At 36.0% G+C, this 26,030-nt stretch overlaps 1 protein-coding gene across 3 annotated transcripts in view; it reads right to left on the minus strand.

Moving 5' to 3' along the window:
* FAF1 (Fas associated factor 1) overlaps positions 1 to 26,030 on the minus strand; it is a 483,547-nt gene that overhangs the window by 166,731 nt on the left and 290,786 nt on the right. The window lies entirely within an intron of this gene.

A 26,030-nucleotide genomic window follows, 5' to 3' on the forward strand; every position in this document is an offset into this window, starting at 1 on the left:
ATTTCATTTGAATCAAGAGTTCTGTTTTAAAGTCTGCTACTTGGCACAGGGGACAATAATCCATGCTGTGAATTAAAATGGCACTTGTTTCTCAGTTCCAATCGCTACAGCTTGTTCATTTAATTGCTTATGAGCACCCTCTGCTGGAGGGCAGAAAAGAGAAAAGAACCTATTAAAACAATCCACTTCTTCTAACCCACCAGATAGGTGAGGGGGAAGAAAGTAATCTGAAATGCACAGATTTCTCTTGAACTTGCCCTTCATCCCCATAATTACTTATAATTTAGAACTGGTTGCTGAATAAGTTATATGAACCATATAGTTACCCAGAGTCTATAACTTAATTATTCAATAAACATGTAAGTTCCCATTATGTCAGGCACTTGGATACAGATAACCTGGCCTTGGATTCTGGCTTTGATATTTAATACACTTCCCAGGGAAGTTGCTTGACCTCATAAGATCCCAGTTTTCTCATCTGAGTAATGGGAACAATATCTTTATTGACAGCATTAAAAAGATGGTAAGTGAATAAGTGCCAAGCTTAATCGGACTTAATTAATTTTGCAACTAAAATAAAAACAAAAAGCACACTTCATCTTTGGCTCTTTGTCAGAAGAAAGGATTATCATATAGTTGTCTTCAGATGCAATGCCCAATTATTTCTGTCTTTAAGAATTTAAGCCTAGATGACAGTATTGGTATCAGATAAGTGTTTAATAACACCTTATGTCAATTACATTTAACTTAACTGATACGTGTTCTGAAATATACATAACAGCCTATTATATTAAACTTTTCCACATCAAAGGTATCCAGAAGATGTTGACTAATACTTCATAAAGTTATTTTCTTCCTAGGTGAAAAAATTAGCTTATTTAGGGGTTTCTTATCTATTCTCAAGACCTTGTATGCCATTCTTCTAAGTATCACCCATGAAGAGTATGTTTGTTTAGATATATTTTGGCTCTGAGTGCACTTAAGAGCCCATCTCTGACATTCACTACCTGTTTATGACAGATTTTTTTGAAAGATTTTATTTATTTGAGAGAGAGTGAGAGCAAGAGAGATCACAGAGGGAGAGGGAGAAGCAGACTCGCCACTGAGCAGGCAGCCCGATGCAAGGCTTCATCCCAGGACCCTGAGATCATGACCTGAGCCGAAGGCAGCGACTGAGCCACCCAGGCGGCCCTATGACAGATTTTTATAAGGATATTTTACAAGGGATGTCCAAAAGTGGAAACTTGCTACAGGTTTCCCATTTAATTCCTATGAGATTAACTTAACCAAGACTGAAGGAGAGGAAAACAGCCTGAGGAGAGTAATGGGGTGGGGTGGGGTGGGGTGGGGGGAGGAGAGGGGAGGAAAGGAGTGCTCCTATCTGCTGCAGTGACTTTGGGTGACTAGTTAAGCCTACCAAGGACTTTCAGCTTAAATACATTTAACCAGCCTGTAAGCTATTCCTCTTTCGTCACCACCATTAATGCAAATCAAGTATAGTTCTTTTATATCCTAAGGCTGTGTGGTGCCCTTTTAAGACTTTCTCCCATCAATGCTGCCTATGATATGATTCCAGCTGTATAAAAATAATGGAGGGCTAATACATTGAAAGAACATTGTAGACAGATAAAAGGATGTGGATTAAAATTCTAACTTTGCCTCTTATTTATTGTGCGACCTTGATCAACTCTCTTTTAGCTTTATCACCTGTAAAATGAAAAAAACACGACTAGGTGCTTTCTAAGTTCCTTTATCTCACTCTGAACAAATTTTTCAAGGCCACTGCCTACCTATCTTTCCAGTTATTATCCCTCACTACTTTTTTGCACTGTATACACATTTGTTAGCTCATTGAACCAAAAATATGCTTTGCACTTACCTACTCCTAGGCTTTTGCTCATGCCATTATTCTTGCCTGGGTTTCCCTCCCCATTTTTTTCTACCTGTCGGTTTCATAGGTATGTTAGGATCATATGAGAAAAGTGAAAGCACTTCTTCAAATCTCAGCTCAATCTTGTCCTTAAAGCCCCTATAACCTCCCAATCTCAAAATTTTCTCTGTTCTTTAAAATATCTGGTACCTTTTTAAAAAAATTTTAAAAATAAGCTCTAAGCCCAATGTGGGACTTAAACCCACAACCCCGAGATCAAGAGTCGCACACTCCACCAACTGAGCCAGTCAGGTGCCCCAAAAAACACCTGGTATCTTTCAGGAGTCAATCATACGTCATGAAACTTGGCCAAATCTTCCAGAAATAAACATCTTTTAGTCAGCCAGTTCCTGAGGGGAGGACCAGAATCCCAGGTGAGAGCTAAGCAGAAGGCGGCAGTGGGGATTTTATAAACAGAGGTCTTACATGGGTAGGTCAAGGTCTGGAATAAAGTGGTGAAAGCTTGGCCCTGGAACTGGACCCGACTGAAGTAAGGGCCAAATATCTAGGAATCAAAACTCTGTTATCCTACATTTGTAGAAAACTGTCCAGGCCCTAGCCCTGTATGCTATTTCTGTCACTGGGGAAGAGGTAGCCCTAAGGCAGCAGTACTGTTCCAATGGGTGCAGTGGATTGGGGGACCTGCGGTTCTAGGAGACAAAAGGGAGAGAAAGTGTCCCAATGTATAAGGAAGGAATCTCACCCCCCAAAATGCACTCCCATGTCTCCTGAATCATTTACACCTGTGACGAGGAAGTTTCTGGTGAAACCTGTATCACCACAAGACAATTCTTTGGTAATCATTGTCACTGGACTTCCTCGGAAAGGTATAAAAGCAGAGTGATTATGAACTTGAACTCCAAAGTCACACTGCCAGTATTTGAAATCCTGGCTCTGCTGGCTAATAGCTGTATGACTTTAGACAACTCTCTTATCTTCTTAGTTCCTCAATTCCCTCCTCTGTAAAGTTCCTAAGTCATAAGATTGTTGTGAGGATTAGTGTGTGTGTGTGTGTGTGATATATACATATGGTAGGGATTTTGCTATATAACTCTGGGGAGTAGACAGAGAGTACTACACTTCTCTTAAGTAGAGTACAAAATGCAACGTTATTCATTCACTTAACTAATAGTTACTAAGCATCCATGAGGAAATCAGCTGAGTGCTAGGGCTACAGCCAATGGTGAACAGTTTCTCTTTTGATGAAGTTAATAACCATTGGTTTGTGAATAAAGTATATACCATGTTAGCTCTGTTTTATCCTGCTGTATCTAATCTTTGTTATCCCTTTAGTGAGAATGTACCTGGTACAGTTTGCCAAGTCCCATTCCACAGGAAAAAAAAAAAAATAAGGTTCTTATTTTTCACCCAAGATCACAAAGCTAATAAATACAGCAGAGTCAGGACTAACATGCTGACTCCTACCTAACCTTTTTACTTTATTTTTTTTAATGACATCACCTCTACTTTAAGTGTGAACCAACCTGGCTAGCTTGTTAAGCCTCTAATTTATTGGGTGTGGGAACGTGGTAAAGTTAAATTATGAAAAAAATTTAAAAGTCTCTAGATATCATTAGATCACCTGAAATCATAACTCTATTTCAAGACAGAGAAAGGCAATGAAAGAAATAAAGAGAGCAGTATGTTGCAAAATCTCAACTATTTTTTTTTTTTTTTTGCATAGTTAGCTTCTAAAGCCTGGACATTTGTAAAGAAAAATCATACTTTAACTCATCTATACTTCTCAGGTCAGGCAAATGTAGTCATTATGTCATTTGAATTATTTTTAAGTAAGTTAAAGTATACTTTAAAAATACTACTGTCAAAGAAAATGACAATGGCTGGTGCTTGGAGAGCAGACTGGAAAAAGGCTTATCAAATATTCCACTCAAGAAACATAGTACTCTTATAGCTTTCCAAGGAAGTATATGCAGCAGGGTTGTTATGATGACCTGCAGCTCACTCAGCTCATTCACATATATTATTCTGTTTCATATGGGTCAGCCCAATACTCCGAACACTTTCCAAAGTGACTGAAAACCAAACTTTCAAACATTAATTGTGAAAGTATTCTTTCCGAGAAGATAATGTAATTTTCTATACTTGAAATTTCACACCATAATGGCTTACCAAGACAAGAATGGAAAACAAAAAAAACTTTTGTTACCAAAACTACTTATACAAATACCAAAAAGAAACCACATGTTAAAATATAAACAAATGCCTGTCTTCCAACAATTTATATTTTATGATAATTATTATTGTTGTTGTTGTTTAATTAGGCTTATGAAACTATCTCTTGAAAGGTATTTAGCAGTTTATGTTAAATGGGTAAAAAAAAAATCTATCTTGGGTGCAGTGTGTTCAGGTTATAAAAGCACCAGTGCTTATTTTATCTCCCCACAAAGTGTTGCTGAGATAATTACTGCTGACAGCTTTATTCAAGGTTCATTTCACTTTTTCTGCTATTTTTCTCTGGTTAGAAGTTCAACAGAGCCCATGGGAAGCCACACCCCTCACACCTGTTAGGCTTCTTCATGTTACGGAGGGCCAGTATGGACATGTCACTTCGAATTAGCATTGTACCAGGGCGCTAACTGTGACAATTACTTATCACAGGTTTAACTAAAAAAAAAAAAAAAAAGTTTCTAATTCAACCGCAAAAACAGTGTCACAGAATGTAATTTAAACCTGTAAAAGCAGGTTGCATAAAGAACATTCAGAGAACTGCAGAAAAGGTTCCCAGGGTCGAGCTTTGTGCTATATCTGAATTACGCAGGAATGCTCTGCAACCAAACATTCCCTTTAAAACAAAACCAAACCAAAAAAGTAAACAAGGAAGAGTAAGCAATTATACTTTACCAGTGGGCTTCTCTAAGTTTTCTTCATGGTTCTCTCTCAAGCTCGAATATGTGATTCATTTTATTGATTTTTGTATCATGTAACTAATTCAATAACAAAATTTCCAGTTAAAGCAGCTACTTCCAGATTTACCAAAGGAAATACATAGCTTTAAAACCAGGTAGGAAGGAAGCATTCTCTCCTAATATTTGTTTTTTTCTTCCACTTACAATACAGAAAATTATCATTAGGGAGGGAAGATATTAACACAAAAAGAAAAAGGAAAAACCTAACACTCTTAAATGTGTTTTAAGCTAGTTATTATAAGCCTCTCTGTTTCAAGTGCAAAATAATCTCAGAATTATGCCACCTCTGAAAGACCTGGGATGGTTGGAGGTGGTTAATATGGACTGCTGTGAGGCTAATTGTGGATCTTGAGTTAATTACTCTCTCCTGATAGGGGATTTTAAAAATAAATAAAATGGTCTTTTACTCCCATTTTTACTTCAATTTGTATTCAAGGAAACACTGAATGATGATGGCTAAACTCTGGATACTTCACTATCTGCCGCTATTATTTAGATGAAGATCCAGAAAGTCTAGGAAATAAACACGTCCACATCATAATCAATGCCAATATGCACTAACAAAACAACAATGAATGGATCTGTATTTGCCACAACATGAACAATTTGACTAACAAATGCCTAGTGTCCATTACCTGGTCAAAGTTAAAAGGAATTCAGTGTTGCTTCACAAACACAAACACATACACACACCAACTTGGCTGAAAGATAGAAGCCAAACCTTGTAGAAGCTAACTTTGAAACAGAATCTAGAAGTATTAAACACTCATGAAAAACAAAGGACAAAATAATGACACTGTGCAGGAATTCAGCAGAAGAAAGTAATTGCTTGTTTACAGGGAAACACGTCCATTGATGACTCCATTGTAATTTTGGTATGGCAACATAATTTCAGTATCTTAGAAGCTCCACAAAATTTTAAAACCATCATATACATGGATAGTGCATTACAATGCAGAATTTTTCTCAAGCCAAAATACAGAAGGGGTAACTTATGAAAAAAACCCTCAAGATATTTTTCTTCATTTTTATAACATTTAGAAAGTCATTTATTAACAAAAGTATATAAAGTCAACATGAAATATTGATTATAAGAATCGAGGATCTTATCAAGACAAGCCTTTTGCTTTATTCTATAATCGTAACATATTCACAGAAAATCAAGACAAAATCTTTGGTTAGAAGGTGCTTTTCCCTCCAGCTGGCTCCTCATTCTAAGTCTGATAAAGAGGTTCTGTTAGTGGAAAAACCTCATTATTTTAGAGAGCTACAGTATTAATCATTACCTCATCATTAATGACAGAATCTTCAAATATGCAGGGATACATCTCAAGGCTGCTTTGTATGCATAAAGAGTACCAACCAGCCATTTGGCACATATCTAGTCAATAGTGGATGCCATTTACCCCACAATACTGTGGAACTCTTTGGATAGCAAACATAGGAGCTCTGGATATTTTTCCAGCAGCATCTAATTCCTTGGCAAAACTCAAGCAGTTATGCTAACAGCTCTGGTCATACCACATGGACATAGTACTGCTGTGCATCTTGTCACAGCTTTTCCTCCTGGGAAAAAATAGAGTCTGAATATCAAGTTAGGCACAGCACCATAAATGGGTGCTATCTAGACACCAGAAAAAAGGAATTTCACCTCGTTTGGCCCGTTCCAGTCTGTGATTCTTCTCCTGCTCAATTCCTATACCCTTATTGTGAACCTTTAGAATTCTTGGTTTGTGGTTCAACTTTGCCTATGTCTCTCTTTAGGTATTTGACCCTAGGGCCCTTCAAGACACAACCTGAATCTTATATTCTCATTTTTAGCCTGCATAGGGCTTAGGAGGTTGCTTTGATAGGCCTGCCACATAATAAATGTCTATTACTTTAATTTACATGAGTACTTTGCCTACTTTCCTCGCCAAGGTAAAATATGAAAGATACTTGTAATTTTCTAGAAAAATACATAATCTACCTAGAAAAAAAGAAGCCTGGAAACCACTCCAAAGTGAGATAAGAAATACTAAAAAGTATCATCAGAGTGCTTACTGACCTCTGGGTCTGAGTGAAAAGAGCTAAGGCCCAAAAGGATTCTGACATAAGATAGCTGGTTAAATTTGATTCAGTAGTAACTGATGACTTGAAACCACCAGTCAAAATAAGCAAAATATAGACCACTCAAATTCAACATCAACATAATTTGAACTTAAACATTCCCATTTTTTGATAAAGCATACTATTCCTTCATATTTAATGTTTCTGTATAATTATTTTTGCATTCTATGCATTTCATCTCCATGGATTTCATAGGAATTAGAGTATTCAAATGTCATTTCAACTCTACTTTGTAAAATATGATGGCTCAAATTTATGAGGATACATAACGTAGCTAATAAAAAATATTTTCAGATAGGTATAAAAACTATCCAGTAATGTATACTATATATAAAAATACCCTAATATACTGTAAATTACATTTCACCTAGGAGTAATAATACATCAGCGTTACTTTACTATTGTATTTTTTAGGACTCACACTGATAAATGTAAGAACCAGTAAGTTCTCTAGATCTCTCTGGATACACGTGCATATGTTTAGTCACTGGTTCACTGGGTTCTTGTATACACACACACACACACACACACACACACACACACACACACACAAAGAATAATCTTTTGTATTAAGATATGGGAAAATCCTCAAATCCAATAACCTTTCAAAAATACTCTGACACATGATAAAATAATGCTTTATTCCTGAGTCAAACATGCTTTTGCGGGCAAATTCATACCTGCAACGCTTCTTTAGGTCAATGCCAAAAAAAAAAAAAAATCACTAAATATCAAGTATGTGTCTATAGATGGAGAGATAAAGAGAATAGTATCACTGCTTTTGAGGGGTCCACAAACTAGTAGTGAAATGTACTTACATATAAGGAGTGTAAATAACTAATTTTACCAATGAGGTTAAGTCCCCTAATAGAATAAGAGGAGGAAATGCCTAATTTTGCCTGAAGACTTCAAAGGAAAATGTCACAAAAGAGTGCCAGCTGAATCTAAAAAGGATAATTTGATTAAGGACCAGGCCACAAGGAGTGCAAGCACCTTAAAGAAGAGAAGGAAATGATATCAGCAATGGCAAAATGGCAAGAAAGGCCACACATCTAAGAAACAAGTAATTTAGTTTGCTGGAGGGCAGATAAGGTACAAAATAGTGAGAGATACAGGTAGAAGGGGATAAGTCTGATCACGAAGAGTAATATCTGTCCCATTAAGGAGCTTAGACATTATCCTATAGGCAATGAGAAACCACAGAGAGATTTGAAGCAAGAGAATAATATGCTGCAAATGCATCTAACAAAGATAATTGCACTGAAGAAGGGAAGATGGACTAGGAGATGTAAGAGAAGGAGACCTGAAACAGGGAAACAGGAGAAAATGATGAGAACCTAAATAAACTATGGCAAGAATGACAGACTGACAGGGGAGACAAATCAATGGAACAAAAGAATGAGAACTGAAATCATAATTCTTGCCATTTGTTTGCATAATTCCAATATCACAGCGAAATTTAATAATTATAATCTATAGCAACAAGAATCTCTTTGGGTATAATGATATCAACCCCTTAACTTCTGTAATGTGTTAAATTTTAAGGTGTTTCCACGTATACAGAGTCTTATTTAAACCTTAAAATAATGTTGGGTAGTTGAAAGAATGGGAAATTGAGACTCAGAAACATTTATTCATTCAACCAACATTTCTTGAGCACCTACTTTCTTAAAGTACTAGATACACAATGGTGAATAAAAATAGACATCTGTCCTTGTGGAACTTACAGTTTAAAGTAGGAAATAATCACTTAAATAAAATATAAAATCATAACTGTGGTAAAAGAAAAGAAAGACTGGCTTCCGTGAAGAAATGATCTGGAGTTGGAAGAATGAGTAAGAATTATAAAGCACAGATCTTGGGGGAGTATGACTGTTTCAGCCAGAGAGAACAACGTTTGCAAAGGCCCAATGATGGTACATTAGCAGAACTCACAGAAGACCAGTGTAGCTAAAGAACAAGAGACAGTATAACATAACATAAGACGACACTAAAGAAGTAAGCACAAATCAAACTACGCAGGGCCTGGTGGGTTATGCTAATGATTTTGGTCTTTATTTGGGATTTAAACAGAGAGACTACTTGAGCATACACATATGTTGTTTAAAAAGAATAATCCTGATGTAGTATGAAGTGTAGACTTAAAGGGAAGTGAAAGTGGATACAAGAGCCCAATCTGTTGGCTTTTGCAATAGTCCAGATTCAAGAAGTTGGTATCTTGTATTAGGGTGGTAGCAGTGGAGTTGGACAGAACTGAATGAATGAGAGTTATATAGTGCTAAAATTGACAAGAATTGAATATCTGGATAAAGTCAGCAAGGGAGAGAGACGTACCCAGAGTAACTCCTATCTGACTTGTGAAACTGGAGGGATAGTGACGCCATTAATGGCATTAGGGAACTTTAGAAGGGGACCAGCTATGGCCAGGGAAAAATACAAATTCAAATTTGGTTATGTTGAATTTAAGGTACTCTGGGATCTCTATGAGGTGATAAGAAGACTCTTCTGGAACTGAGATGGGAGGACTGGGCTAGAAATATAAATTTGTTAATCATCATCACATGGATGACAATTTAAGATACAGGTATGATGAGAATGTCTACAAAGAACATACAAAATGAGACAAAATGAGTACATGGAACTATGCCCTAAGGACCTAAAATATTTAGTGACTGGGTAGAGAGAAGGATGAGCTTCCAAAGGAGACCGAAAAGAAAGGAGCAGAGGCAGGGGAAAAACCAGGAGAGTATGGTATCATGGGAGGCAAGGAAAGAGCATTTCAGGAAGGAGGAGTTTTCAACAGGATCTAATGCTGCTGAGAAGTAGTACTGAAAACAGCCCAGCAGTGAAAACTACCTAAATGCCTGTGTCATCAACAGTAAAACAGATAAATATCATGGAATGACCACATAATGGAGTATTACAATGCAATGAAAATGAATCAACTATAACTACATATAGGAATATGAACGAACCTTGTAAACATAAGGTTGAAAAAAAAAAGGAAAAGAGAAAGCAAAGAATGAATAAAGAAAACAGTATATACTATATGATTCCATTTATATATGTTGAAAGCCAGACAAAACTAATTTAGGGTCTTAGTTTTGGATGAAGGAGACCTGAGAGGGCTTCCTGGAATGCAGCAAATGTTCTCTTCCTTAATCTGGATGCTGATTACATGAAGGTATTTACTTTATGAAAATTCATCAAGCTGTACATTTATGAGATGTACAATTTTCTGAATAAATGTATTTCAATTAAAAGGTTTTTTTTCTCTAACCTGTTAAGAAATCAAGTAGAGCTACAATGAGGATTGAGAGGCCAACTTGCTTTGGTAACATGGCGGTCAATAGTACTTCAAGAAAAGCTATTCCAGTGGAGAAATGGGTTGAAGGCGAGAGTGGTGTGAGGTGAGGAATCAGTCGAACAGAAAAAATGGAGATGGTAAATACAGATAACTCTTTTTGAATTTTGGCTGCAAAGAGTAGGAGAGAAAGTAGTAAGGTCAGGGGAGGATTTGCTTTTATATGCATATGTATATATTTGTTTTTACAGTGTGTATATGTGTGTTTCTTTTATGATGAGAGGCTTTTTGTGCTTAAATGTAGATAGAATATCCAGCACAATGACATTAGTTAAAATACTAAAAAAGAGATCATTGATAATGTATAGTTCTGAAAAGACAGATGGGAATGGGGTACAGAGTACAGGTAGAGTGATGATCTTAAACTCAGCTTAGGTTAGAATCAATGTTTTCTGACCTCTAAATCCAGTGCTCTTTTTCTATACAGTTACCTGATCTCAAAGTGTGGGATTAGGTTAGGGGCAATATTTTAATGTTCAGCATAAAGGAGCTTCTAACTTTTAATCTGTGGACTTGGACAAGTTTTTAATAACTAACCACAGTATCTTCCATGTTTAAAATGGAAATGACATTTAATATCATTTCTGGAGTTTTATGGATCAATTGGTAAACCCTCAGCTATTGGCTTTAGAGATGAAAAAGGCTAGAATAATGATACCTTCTCCTTGAATGTCAAAAGCTTGTGAGTAAATAAAGCTGCCAACTGTCTATAGATCAATGAATCTAAAAGAGAAAGAACTGGCAGACATGGTACACACAGTGGTCATGCTTCACAGTAAATTATAAAGATCTAGTTTCCATTTTCCACCTCACATTCTATAAAAGTAGAATTCTTGACACAATGAATGTGGCATGCTTACCTGTGAGCTGCTCCACAATGAACATATGTCATGGTGAAGAACACAGATGACAGGCAGGCTTTCACAAATGTCCTGTCATTCATCTACCTCTGCTATTACAAGATGCATACAATGTGGTAAGGCCATGAACTCCATTCTACTTGGGCTCAAATACCACTGCTACTTATTAATTATGAGGTCTTATGAACATGCCTCAGTTCGCCCATGTGTAAAATGGGACAAACAATAAACTTCACTTCCTACAGTAGTTAGAAAGATTGAGTTATATTATTATATACATTGCTGAGACTGGTACCTTGTGTATAGTACTTTTAAAGTACTACCTAATGTTATCATTATTCCCAGAGAGATAGCTCTAAGGGACCAATCTTATGGAACAAAACAGATTCTTTAAGGAAAATATATGAATGTTCATAATAGGTGAAGTTGGAGAACTACATAGGGAAGGAAAAATAAGAACTTGGGATTTAGGGTTCATAAGGAAATCCCTTTTGTTACAGTGGAAAGAGGTAGCCTTTAGAGTCAAACCTGGGCCAGGATCCCTTTCTACCAATTCTTCTCTGTACATTGTTGGACAAGTTACTAAATGACTCTGAGCCTCAGTTCCTTTATGTGTAAATAAGGAACAATAACATCTACCTTTCAGGACTGATTAATGGGAATATTAGGAATAAAGTACACAAAGCCCCAGCAAGGTGCTTAGAACAAAGCAGGATAAATGCATATCGTTCCTGTTATTACTGTTTTTATTAATAACAAAAAGAATAATAATTATAGCGGTGAAGAGAAATGGTTACATTTCATCTAGACTTTTCTTTTTTTTTTTAATTTCCTAGGGGTCAAGTCACAAATGTATTCCATTTTTAGCTGTAACATTTTTTTCTTTATTATTATTAAGTAATCTCACATGCAGCCCGAACTCACAACTCTGAGATCAAGAGTTGCATGCTCTACTGACTAAGTCAGGCAGGTGCCCCTTTAACATATTTTCTATTAAAATAACTAAACTTCAATTTCTGAAGTTATTATAAATGCTCTTGCTACAAAATTTGATGTCACACTGCAAAAGACCAATTTTCATTAAATTATTTTTGAGTTTATAATCATCTGAAAATAGATAAACATCATGATGAAATTTTTGCTTCTGAATTCAGGGAACAAGTGATCATGTTAATAAAAAGAAACAATTCCCTGAATATAATAACCATTTTTAAACATGGAATCTTTACATTTTTCAAAAGACTATTACGCCCTTTTCCCTTATCCTACAGGCCTTATTTTTCTGGTTTGTTTGCTTGTTTATTTTGTTTTTTTGTTTTAGTAATAATTATAAGCTGATATTTATCAGTTCTAAAACACTGTGAGGATGATATGGTCCTAAAGACCTTCTTAGTGGATAACTAAATTTTAAGAGATTCTTAAGTGGATAATCACAGCACAGAAAAGCCTATCATATAATAATACAACTCTTACAAATCTCTCTTCTCTCTTTCTCTTATTTAATATATCAAAGTAGATAACTGATCAAGCTAACTGTAAAAAGTAAGAAATGCAATGAACACCATGGAGTAACACACTGTTAATAAAGGTCTACTAAATATCATTTGAAAATGTCATATTTATTTGTCACTAGTCTGAAGGTTATCCTTTTTTGTCTGAATTACAAATATTTGAATTTTATGACAGTTGAGTTTACATCTGCTCTAAATGAGACTGAAAGGTTAGAAACAAGTAACACAAATCGGATCTCCACCTTTTCAACTACATACCTAATCCAAGATAACCAATTAGATGTTTTAGGCCAAATTTCTCTTCTGAGTCCTCATTCATGTGCTATCCACATGCTTGTTCACCTAGCATGGTTCACTAGCAATTTACAGATCAGGGAATACATCTATTCTTTTTCATCTCTTCAGATTCTCCAGTTACCTCTCTATTCAGCTCATTCTGCTTGCTTCCTGTTTGTGAAATTACATTTAAATTTTAGGGGTAACATATATAAGTGCTTAATACCTTTCTTCAGGTACACATGGTTTAATTCAGGTTAGTGTTCCTGTTGCTTCTTGGTGTTTTCTGTTTGTTTGTTTGTTTGTTTTTGCCTCTTTTCAGTAACATCAACTACATAGATAGTGGTTTCTAGCTGTCATGGCTTCTCATACTTACCCATTGTTACTGGAGCTCTCCTTCTTCCAGAATTAAGACTATTAATTCTCCTAGGGGGAAAACATGGCTTCTTAGGGTATCTATGTTCTTTCCAGGTAAGATTCTATTTTTTCCATCATTTTCTTGATCTGCCCACACCTTTCCCACATACCATGCTCTATCATCACAGTGTTTTCTTCTGAACTTGAAGCACTTTATATAAGCTGCTATTTATAAAACATTCATTTTTAATTATTCCACTGCTGTGAATACTGAGAAGAAATTAAAATAACTCTGAGAGTGTTCAAATACAGCTCTTTCCCTCTAAAACAGCAAGATGTTGAGGGAACTGTTTCAAAATAAGAAAATGATACACAGAAATGAAAGATAACTTCTAAACTTTCAGATGGAACACCTAGCATGGTTCACCAGCAATTTAGAAGTCAGATGCATTTACTTATTAAGCAAGTGCCTAACTATATCATCACTAATAACTTAAAATACCCAAATTAATTTGTTACATATTGTTGGAGAACACGTATTGGTTCTTTAAAGTTTTATTTGTAGCATCAGTCCCGTATTTTCTAACCTGTCATAATTAATTCAGTCCCCTTGCACTTTGAAATCTCCACAATAATAAGAACTTTATCAGGCTGGTGTTGGTATGAAGTGGCACAGCAAACCGAAATCCCACCGGGAGCAGTCCACAGACTTCCCTTCTAAGCAGCAGAAAGCTGTTATCATTTTCTGAATTACAGGAACTATAAAAGGACACTCTACTCAAGCTGCCGCTGAATGTCACCTGAAAAGCAATCACAAAAGGGCTCTGTCTTGGCTTATCTCTGAGCTCTGTCACTACGGCAACCAGCAGGGAATAAGTATCTGTGGGTCTATGAATTTCAGAATCCCATAAAAGCCAGGGCTAAAAAGGCATGTGCAGCCTCTCAGAGATTGACTGCATTAATACATTAGCAAATACTGTGAAACACTGGATAAATGTCAGCAATTATGGAAAAAGCGTCTAATAACGATATTCGTTGCCTGTCAAACCCCCGTGAGGTTTGATATGTAACTGCCACTCAAAGCTGTCTGTAATTTTATCTCTTTCATACATCTGAATCCACAGCATTCAAATTTGTACTTTGAAAGTAATAAACTGTAAAGCAGTTCATTCCATGTTGATCACAACTGTCAACAAACATACAATAAAAGAACAAAAAGACTTTCATTGGCTGTGGGAACAATCAGTACCAACAATCTCTTGTAGATGTTTATCCAAAAAAACCCTTATATATTATACATGTAGAATATTAAACAACATCATGATATGGGCCAGCAATTGATACGACTATTGATTAAGCCCCCTTGAACTCAAAAAGCTACTTATCATGCATCAATTTTCATTTTAAGCCTTCTCTTTCTGTTGGAAAATTTATAGGAATTTAGCCAATTGAACATAGTTGCAAACAGCCCTTTTCTTTACACATCAAAAAATGCCATGGAATCTCTGTTAGCTCCAAAACAGGTTACAATGCTATCTTTACTACCTTTCTCAAACAGAGAATTACAGGCAACTGATTGTTTAAAACCCAATAGTCTAAAGTACAACTTAAGCTGGGAACATTTTTCTCCAGATTCATATTTCCATTGCTCAAGAAAATGACTTATTAAGAAATCTTATCACATATGTTACAGCTGTTCAAATGCAATAGACAGCATGTTAACTTGCAAACACAAATGCCAGAGATTAAGTAGTGCACATATGTACTATAAACAACCTTTCATTTCTCAGTTATAGAATAGGGTCAAGTGTATACAAGGGTTCCAATAAGACCTTTCTCAATAACGGAGAAGAGCTTGGTTTCTTGAAAAAGAGCAGGGGAACGTCTGAAGAAAGCAGTAATATGTATTAGAGTACTGGGCTAGCAGTTATTTATTGCAATTTAGAGCCAACCACTTGACTTTTCAGAGTTACATTTAATATAAATACAAGAAACATTTACTGTTTATTTCGTGCCAGGGGCTATACTAGGCACCTGAGACACAAAGATGAATAAGACCTACTTCCTGCCCTCAAGGAGTTCATAGTCTTATAGAGAAAAGTGTATGTAAATAAATACATTATTACAACTACTCTAAGGTTAGTTAGAAGGAAGAAGTGGTTTGAAATAACACTGAAGAAAATTTATAATAATACCAACTGTATTCTACTGTACACTATTTCTATCAAAAATTATTTACTTATAATCTACTACTTGGCTCAAATGAGATCATGTATATGAAATATGCTTTGTAAACTAAAAAATTACTATATAAGTGTCTCTTAATATGCTTACCTAGCATTATATTAAGTAGCTGTGGGTAGCAAAATAGAGTTTTGCTGCACATTCCCTGCCACATTAATCATACGACTACTATTCCAAGAAAATATACATATACAAACCAAAGCGCTACAGTGAAAATCAAAAATTCAATTACACTCAAAGACACATAAATGCTAATCTAATAAAGGAAAATAAAGACAAATTTTGTTTCTCTGTTTCTGCCTTTTATTGAATAATTGTTACACTTTAAACCAGTATTAGTGCAATTCTGGAAAAAGTTTGACTGGATATTTAAAAATTGAAACTATCTTGGGAAATATGGAACACATAAGAAATAGCATGGTACAAAGATAAGGTATGTGGTGGCATCAGGGAGGGAGCAGATTTGGAGTTGAATACTGGTTCTTCATTTTGCCTTCTCATTTATCAGTTATGGTTTTAAATCAACATATTCATCAAAATCCACTATTAAAAATAGAACTTAGAGGCGCCTGTATGGCTCAGTTGGTGAAGCGACCAACTCTTGATTTCAGCTCAGGTCACCATCTCAGGGTCATGAGATCGAGCCCTGTGTTAGACTCCACACTGGGCATGGAGCCTGCTTAACAAACTCTCTCTCTCCCTCTCCCTTGCAGTATTTCCAACTTTTCCATTATTATTATAGTTGTTATGGTTATGTATGATCAGTGATCTTTGAAGTTACTATTATAATTGTTTTAGGGGACCATGAACCACACCCATATAAGGCAGTGAACTTAACTGATGAACGTTATATATGTTCTGATTGCTCTACCAATGAGCTTTTCCCCATTTCTCTCCCTCTCCACAGGCTTCCCTATTCTCTGAGACACAATATTGAAATTACACCAGTTAATAACCCTACAATGGTCCCTGAGTGTTCAAGTGAAAGGAAGAGTTGCATATTTCTCATTTTATTTTATTTTTATTATTTTTTAAAGATTTTATTTATTTATTTGACAGAGATAGAGATAGCCAGCGAGAGAGGGAACACAAGCAGGGGGAGAGGAAGAAGCAGGCTCATAGGGGAGGGAGCCTGATGTGGGGCTCGATCCCATAACGCTGGGATCACGCCCTGACCCGAAGGCAGACGCTTAACCGCTGTGCCACCCAGGCGCCCCCATATTTCTCATTTTAAATTAAAAAGTACAAATGATTAAGCTTAGTGAGGAGGACATGTTGAAAGCCAAGATAAACTGAAAACTATGCCTCTTGCACCGAACAGTTAGCCAAGTTGTGAATGCAAAGGGAAAATTCTTGAAGGAAACTAAAAGTGCTACTCCAATGAATACATGAATGATAAGAAAGAGAAACAGCCTTATTGCTGATATGGAGAAAGTCTGAGTGGTCTGGATGGAAGATCAAACCAGCCACAACATTCCCTTAGGTCAAAATCTAATCCGGAGCAAGATCCTAATGTCCTTCAATTCTGTGAAAGATAAGAGAGGTAAGGAAGCTACAGAAGAAAAATATGAAGCTAGCAGAGGTAAGTTTGTGAGGTTTAAGGAAAGAAGCCATCTCCATAATATAAAATTACAAGGTGAAGCAGCAAGTGCTGATATAGAAGCTGCAGTGGTTACCTGGAAGCTCTAGCTAAAATAATTAATGAAGGTGGCTACACTAAACAACAGATTTTCAACGTAGACTAAACAGCCTTATATTGGAAGTAGATGCCACCTACGTCTTTTATAGCTAGAGAAGAGAAGTCAATGCCTGGCTTTAAAGCTTCATAGGACAGGCTGACTCTTGCAAGGGCCTTAATGCAGCTGGTGACTTTCAGCTGAAGTCCATGCTCCTTTACCTTTCTGGAAATCCTAGGGCCCTTAGGAATCACACTAAATCTACTCTGTCTGTACTCTTTAAATCAAACAATAAAGCCTACATGAAAACACATCTGTTTACAACATGGTTTACTGAATATTTTAAGCGCGCTGTTGAGACCTACTGCTCAGAAAAAAGATTTCTTTCAAAGTACTACTGCTCACTGACAATATTCCTGGCCACCCAAGAGCTCTCATGTAGATGGACAACAAGAGTAATGCTGTTTTCATGCCCGCTAACACAGCATCTATTCTGCAGCCCATGGGTCAAGAAGTCCTTTCGACTTTCAAGTTTTATCATTTAAGAAATCCATTTTATAAGGCTATAGCTGCCACAGAGAGTGATTCATCTAATGGATCTAGGCAAAACAGATCAAACACCTTCTGGAAAGGATGTACCATTCTAGATAACATTGAGAACATTTCTGATTTGTGGGAAGAAGTCAAAATATCAACATGAACAAGCGTTTGGAAAAAGTTGATTCCAACCCTCATGCATGACTTTGAGGGTTTCAAGACTGCAGTGGGAAAGTAACTGCAGATGGGGTGGAAAGAGCAAGAGAACTAGAATTAGAAGTAGAGTCTGAAGATGTGACTGAATGGCTGCAATGTCATGATAAAATCTGAACAGATGAGGAGTTGCTTTTTATGGATTAACAAAGAAAACGGTCTTGAGAAGGAATCAATTCCTGGTGAAGATGCTATGAACACTGTTAAAATGACAATAAAAGATTTAGAATACTATATAAACTCAGTTGATCAAGCAATAGCAAGACTGGAGAGGACTGACCCCAATTTTGAAAGAAGTTCTACAGTGGGTAAAATGCTATCAAACAGCATTGCATGATATAGAGAAATTGTCCTTGAAAGGAGGAGTCAGTCAGTACAGCAAAATTTATTGCTGTCTTATTTTAAGAAATTGCTACAGCCACTCCAATCTTCTGCAACCGCCACCCTGATCACTCAGCTGTCATCGACATCAAGGCAAGACCCTCTACCAGCAAACCTGCTAAAAGCTCAGATGATGGTTGGCATTTTGTTCTAGCAATAAAGTATTTTTAAATTAAGGTATGTACATTGTAACAGACTACAGTATGATGTAAACATAACTTTCATGTGCACTAGGAAACAAAAAAATTCGTTTGATTCGTTTTATTTCGATACTTGCTTTACTGCAGTGGTCTGGAACCAAACCTATGATATCTCCAAGGTATGACTGTATTTCTTTATGCAATAATTTGTAGTTTTCAGTGTACAGCTCTTGCATATGTTTTGTTAGATTTATCCTGAAATATTTCATGTTTGGGGATGGAATCATGAATGGTATAATACTTCAAAAACTCCACCTTCAATGTTTTCTTTGGTCCTATGTAGTATTTTTTTGGGGGGGTATATTAACTTTGTAGGCTGTGCCCTTGTTAATTTCACTCGTCACTTTTAGTAGCTTTTTTTGTTGATTATATTGGACATACAAAGAAACAAACTACTAAACACTGTGCATGAGAATAAAGATAACTTATGTAAATTATAAATTACATAAATTATAAAATATGCAATTTAATTTTGTTTTGGTCAGATATAATACACTTGATTGTAGTCCTCTAAAATTTATTAAGACTTTATTTATGGTCCAGGCCATGGTCTATGCTGGTGAATGTACCATGTACACTTGAAAAGGCTCTGTACTCTGTTACTGTTAAGTAAAGTGTCTATAAGTTTCAATTAGGTCAAGTTGGTTAGGAGTATTGCTCAAATCTTCTATACCCTTATCTGTCATTTTCCTATAATTGCTGAGATAGGAATATGAAATCTCTAGGTATAATCGTGAACTTGTTTATTCTTTTGGTCCTGTCAGTTTTTATTTTATGTATTTTGAAACTGTTATTAGGTGCATACACATTTAAGACTGTTATATCTTCTTGAACTGTCCTTTCAGTCATTATGAAATGTCTCTTTTTAGACCTGGTAATATTCTTTTTTCTGTACTTTGATGTTAATGTAGTTATATAGCTTTCTTATATTTAGTGTTTGTAAATATCTTCCCATTTCATTTATGTCTAACTTATTACTGTCATTATATTTAAAGTATGTTTCTTATAGGCAGCATATAATTGAGTCTTACTTTTAAAAATTCATTTTGACAATCTTTGCTCTTTAATGTACAGACCATTTATATTTACTGTAATTATTATGTGGTTGGATTTGAATCTTTCATCTTGCTAGTTGTTTTGTGCATATCCCATTCTTTTCCTTTTTCCTGCCTTATTCTGGATATTTTTTTTAGTATCCATTTTATCTAAATAGCTTATTAACTATATGTTTTGTCTTTTTTTTTAGTGGCTGCTCTAAGGTTTACAATATGCATCTTTAATATAATAGACTATCTTCAATTAATATTACATCACTTCATGTATGAGAAGGAACCCTCCTACAATTCTTTCATGCTATTGTTGTTATATACTTTATTTCTACATATGTCCAAAAGTCATTATTAGCTTCTTCTTTAAATAGTTACCTTTTAAAGAAATTAAAAACAGAAGGAAAAATGTCTTTTATATTCAACCACATTTTACCATTACTAGCACTTCATTCTTCTGTATAGATCAAAGTTTATTCTGGTGTCATTTTCCTTCTGCCTAAAAGAACTTCTTTTAATATTTCTTATAGTGCAGGTATGCTGGCACCAAATTCTCTCAGTTTTTGTTTAAAAAAGTATTTTTCCTTCAGTTCTGAAAGATTATTTTCACCTTATATAGAATTCTAAATTGTCATTTTTTTTAACTTTCAGTACTTTAAATATGTCATTCCATTGCTTTTTAGCTTGCATTGTTTCTGATGAGAAATCTAAAGAGTCTGTATTTGTTCCCCTGTGTTATCTGCGTTTTTTAAATTCTTTCTGCTTTGAAAACTTTTTTCTCTTTATCACTTGTTTTCAGCAATTTGACAATGATACTACTTAGTGTAGAAATCTTCGTGTTTACCCTTCATGGAGTTCATTGAGCTTTTTGAATCTATAAGTTTTATCATTTTCATCAGCTATGGAAACACTTTAGAGATTATTTCTTCAAATATTTTCTTTTGTCTTGACCTTCCCCAATCTTTTCTCTCCCTTGAGGACTCCAACTGCATGTTTGTTTGACTGCTTGATTTTGCTCTAGAGGTCACTGATACTTTGTTTATTTATTCTTGTCTTTTTTTCTCTCTATGCTTCAATTTAGATAGTTTCTATTGTTATATATTCAAGTTTGCTGGTCTTTTCTTTGGCAGTTACTAATCTGCTATTAAGCCATCCAGTGAAATTGTCATTTCAGATAGTATATTATCTCTAGAATGACATGTTATTCCATTTTATATATTCTATTCTCTCCTCAGTAAGTTCATGTTTTTTAAATCCTTGAGCATATTCATAATATTTATAATAGCTGAAGTCCCCATGTACTAATTCCATTATCTAAGTCACTTCTAGGTCTAATTCTTTTGACTAATTTCTCTCCTGATTGTGGGTTAGGTTTCCCTGCTGTTCATATGTGCAGTAACTTTTGAATGGGGATGTTGGACTCTGTTTCTTAGAGGCAATTTGTTAATTTGTTAATCAACTTGTTCCTTTTGAAGGTTGTTTTTAAGTGCGTAAAACGGCAGTCCTAGAGTAGTCTCCACCCTAGGGCTTGTTTATTCACTCCATTAAGGTGTGACTCTTCTGGAGAGTATCTCCTGAATGTCCCATGTAGTCACTGAGGTGCCTCTACTATGGCTCGTGGGAACTCAAATTATTCCCAGTTCTGTGCAAGCTCAGAATCGTTTGCCTTACAGCTCTCAATTGTTCTTTTTCCTGGCAGTCTATCGTTATCCAGCCTCCTGGAATTTCACCCTATGTATGCACAGGTTGGTATTCAGCTAAACACCATGTGGGACTATGTAGATTTCTAGAGGTTTTTCCTCTGCTACTCTACTTTACAAAAAGTCTAACTGCCTTGACTTCCCTAAACACTCTGTCTCTTCAAACTCAACAAAATAGCAGGCTCTGCTTTGGTTTCTTCTCCCTACTTTAGGATCCAGAAATTACCTCCAGGCAGAATGTAAGCTCATTCGTTTCCTTCATCAGAGTCCTGCACTATCTGTTATCTAATATCTGAAAATAGTTATATATCACATATTTTATCAAGTCTTCTAGTTGTTTACAGAAGGAAGAACATTTTCATAGCAGTTACCTTTTCACAGGCAGAAACAGTAGTCTACAGGTTTGGGATTTTAATAAACTGAAATCAAGATTACGGCATCAGATCATAGTGCTTGTAAATTTCCTGTTGGGGGATGTCTTGCTTCCATGTGTTTGCCCTCATATTTACTGAGTAAATATGTCCCTTGAATGTTTCATCCACCTTCCCGAATTTCTCACTCTCTCTATTCAGGGTATAGTCCATTTCACAACTTTTCATTCCTTTTAAAATCGAACTTTCTTCTGCTTTCAAAGCTGTTCTTTCTGGCTGTTTAGTCTTTGCCTGTGTTATTTGTAAAAGACTCTATATGTTGACAAGGGCAATGAATGCTCTGAAGCTACAGAGTCTCACCACCATCAGAAGCAACATTATCTATAACTTGCCAAATACAGAAAGAGGCAGTGAAGATGTTCAAAGATTGCCTAAATTTGTCTGACATAGGACAGGCCAACAGAGTAATTTAAATAGCATAAAATGGCCCTGAAGCTACCCAAAGAATGCTTCTGATTCTGCATGTGTATGTGATATAAAGAAGGTGCTTACTCAAGGGAAAAGGAGCTAATGTTTGTTGAATGCCTACTAAATGCCAGACATTACACAAGGGGTTGGCAAACTTTTTCTGTAAAGGTCCAAACAGTAGATATTTTAGGCTTTGTGGGCATGTGGTTTTGTGTAACCACACACCCCTGCCATCAGTTGTAGTGTAAAAGAAGCTGTATACAATACATATACAAATAGGTGTGACTGTGTTCCAATAAAACATTATTTACAAAAATAGATGTATCATTGATAGGGATTTGGGCTGACAGTTACAATTGCCAAACCCTGCATATTATGTGCTTTACCTATTAGGTAAAACCATATGAAATTGTTAATATCCAAATATTTTGTTCTTAAAAAGTGGCAATTTTATATGTTTCAACCTGTTATGTTACTCCATTTAATCTTCACAATAGACTTGCAAGGGTGTCAATAGCATCCTCATTTTGCAGATGATGAAACTGAAATTCATACCATAAGTAACTTACCCAAATAAGAGCAATGCTGCAATTCAATGAACTTGGATTGCCCTGCTCTGACACACACACGCATACCTTGGTATGAATCAGCTTGGTGTTACCCTGCCCCCCCACCCCAACTATGTTATTTTACTTGCCACTAAAGAAACACTGAGTTTTGATAATTTAATTTTTATTAGAAAGAAAATAAACCTGATTTTCAGTTTATCAAGTTACTATAATCATACAAACTCACTGTTTAGTTGTTTATTGTCACAGATGTCAACTTAGTGGAGCTCTGAACAATTGAAATGAGTGAATGTACACTATGTTTGATCCTTACAGAGAATACAGAGATGAGGAAGACAGTTCTTACTCTCAATTTTTAGAACTTACAAAAGAGAGGAACACAAGAATACAAATTAAAATACAATCAAATATCCCTTTCTCTGGGAAGTCATTCTTTCACCACCCCCATTTGTCAGCAAAATTGGTTGCTCCCTCTTCAATGATCCCTTTGCATTTACATAAACTTTAATTGTCATTGCTTACACATCTGTCTCACACTATATTTTGCAATCCCTGAGGAATGGACCTGAAGAATAGGACCTTAGTCTTGCAACTTTCAGGGCCGGCATGTTTACTGGCCTATAACAGTTGTTCTGCAAATGTCCAGTGAATGAACAGATAGATGGATGAAAAAAACAGTAACAGCCAAAAGTTAACTATATTAGACATTATTTTGTATTGACTACTTTAATCTTCAAAATAAACTTAGGAGTACTGTATTTATAATTATTGACTCTTTCAGTCTTCACAATACCTCTACGAGTAATTATCTGTGTTCTACAGTTATAGAGACTGACACCCAGAGAGGTTAATTGTTTGTGGTTATTCAGATGGTAAGTAATAGAGCCAGGTGAGAGGAATAAAGGAAGGAAAGAACCAAATAAGGAAATTTAAATAGAAGAACAGAGGGGCACCTCAGTCGGTTAAGCGTCCGACCCTTGGTTTCTGCTCAGGTCATGATCTCATGGGTTATGGGGTTGACCCCATGTCAGGCTCCATGCTTGGCAGGGAGTTTGCCTGGAGGTTCTCAACCTCTGTCCCTCTCTCACATGCATGCATGCTCTCTCTCTCAAATGAATAATAAATCTTTTTTTGAAAGACAGAAGAATAGAAATATAAGTTTATTTCTAAGAGGGTTGGAGAAGGTGGCACGGGAAGAGGCATATGGGCAAAGTTTCTTGAAGAAAAGTCTTGGAGAAAGGAAATTATTGCTCTAGGTATTCCAGGCAGAAGGAATAGTATGATTAACTGACACAGAGTAGGAGAGAGTATCATGTATATTTCAGGAATAGCAAAATAAGTAGTTAGCTAAAGCTGAGATATATATATTATCATATTCAATCATTGAGAACTATTTACTCAGCATTTATTCTGGGCCTATATGGGAAAATGAACCTGGAAGAGACATTTCAGACCAAAGAATGAAGGGTTTTGAGTGCCAGCATAAAAATCTGTACCTAAACCAGCAAGTATTGGGTTGCCATTTAAGATAAGTAAGTAAGGCTGAATGGGATTTATTCTGCACTTCAGAAATGTTAACCTTGCAACAATGGATGGAATGACTATAGTGGAAGCTTATGAGTTTACTTAGTAGGTAACTACAGTGTAGTAAGTATGTGGTAATTGTGAGAGTCTATTCAGACAGCAGCTCCTGTAAAGTGGAGGGCAGGGATCCAGTGGCAAGGGAATGTCCATAATTTGACACCTGCCAAACTCAATGCATCAGGGAGAAGTTACAGAAAAAAAAAGGTTCCCATCAGAAGGATCAAAGCAGAAAACATACCTACACTCACAATTTCTTTTTATTTAAAACTACAGAAAGGAAGGAGGGGTGTGTGTGTGGTTTTTGTTTTGTTTTTATTTTATTTTAGAGAAAAACCACTGTGTAATGATTCTGCTTATAAATGATCTCATTTTCAATGTGAAAATATTTAATAAGCAGCTTTCTGACTCCTAACACATGCCTAAGAACTGATTCTAAAATCCCGAACTTCTCAAGAGGCAACTGGGTGGCTCAGCTGGTTGAGTGTCCGGTTCTTCATTTCAGCTCAGGTCATGATCTCCAGGTCCTGGGATCAAGCTCAGCAGGTAGTCTGCTTGAAGAGTCTCTCTTTCTCTCCCTCTGTCCCCCCCCCCCCCCCGCTCTCTATTTCTCTCTCTCTAAAATAAATAAATCTTTAAAAAATAAAATAAAATTCCTACTTTCTTAAATTCTGAGTTAACATTCCTTTAGCCAATGATGAAACCACAGAAGCCCATTAGTAAACTCAGAAGAAAAAAAAAGGTACACAATAAAAAAAGTATTAAACCTGAAGGATTAAATTGTGTTTGCAGCCACTGCTGCACCACCTCTAGCTCACCCAGCTCTAGCTGAAGGAGAAGGGTGGTAAGTAAGGAGGTCTCTATTCCATGGCTCCTACAAAGTAGACTGCAAATCCACTGGTGGTAAAGCACTGAGGAAGCAACTGGATAGAAAAGCCTCTAGCAAGAGTGCACCCTCTACTGGAAGGATGAAGAAATCTAATCGTTACAGGCCTGGTATTGTGGCACTCTGTGAAATTAGACGTTATCAGAAGTCCGCTGAACTTCTGATTCGTAAACTTCCTTTCCAGCAGCTGGTGTGAGAAACGCTCAGGACTTCAAAACAGATTTGTGCTTCCAGAGTCAGCTATTGGTGCTTTGCAAGAGGCAAGTGAGGCCTATCTGGTGGGCCTTTTTGAAGACACCAACTGTATGCTATCCATGCCAAATGTGTAACAATTATGCCAGAAAGACATCCAGCTAGCAAGTCACACATGAGGAGAATGTGCTTAAGAACCCACTGATGGAAAGCATTTCATTCTTTAAAAAAATTTTTTTTTCTTCTGCCTGTTATTGGTAGTTCTGAATGTTAGATATGTTTTTTTCCATGGGGTCAAAAGATACCTAAGTATATGACTGAAAGTGGAAAAATAGGGGACACAAATCAGGTATTGGCAATTTTTCCATTTTCATTTGTGTGTGAATTTTTAATATAAATGCAAGGATATAAAGCATTAACGCAAGTCAAAATATTTCAGTGAACAAGTTTCAGCAGTTCAACTTAATAACAATTATAAATAAAACTGCTAAGTTTTTCTGCCTGCATTTGGATTTTTTAAAAACAAGTAAATTTCTTACTGATGGCAACTAAATGGTGTTTGTAGCATTTTTATCATACAGTGGATTCCATCCATTCATTATACTTTTCTGAGTTGTCCTACATGCAAGTAC

Source organism: Ursus americanus, chromosome 12, assembly GCF_024610735.1.
Source record: "Ursus americanus isolate L20-20 chromosome 12, mUrsAme1.1.p, whole genome shotgun sequence".
NCBI lineage: Eukaryota > Metazoa > Chordata > Mammalia > Carnivora > Ursidae > Ursus > Ursus americanus.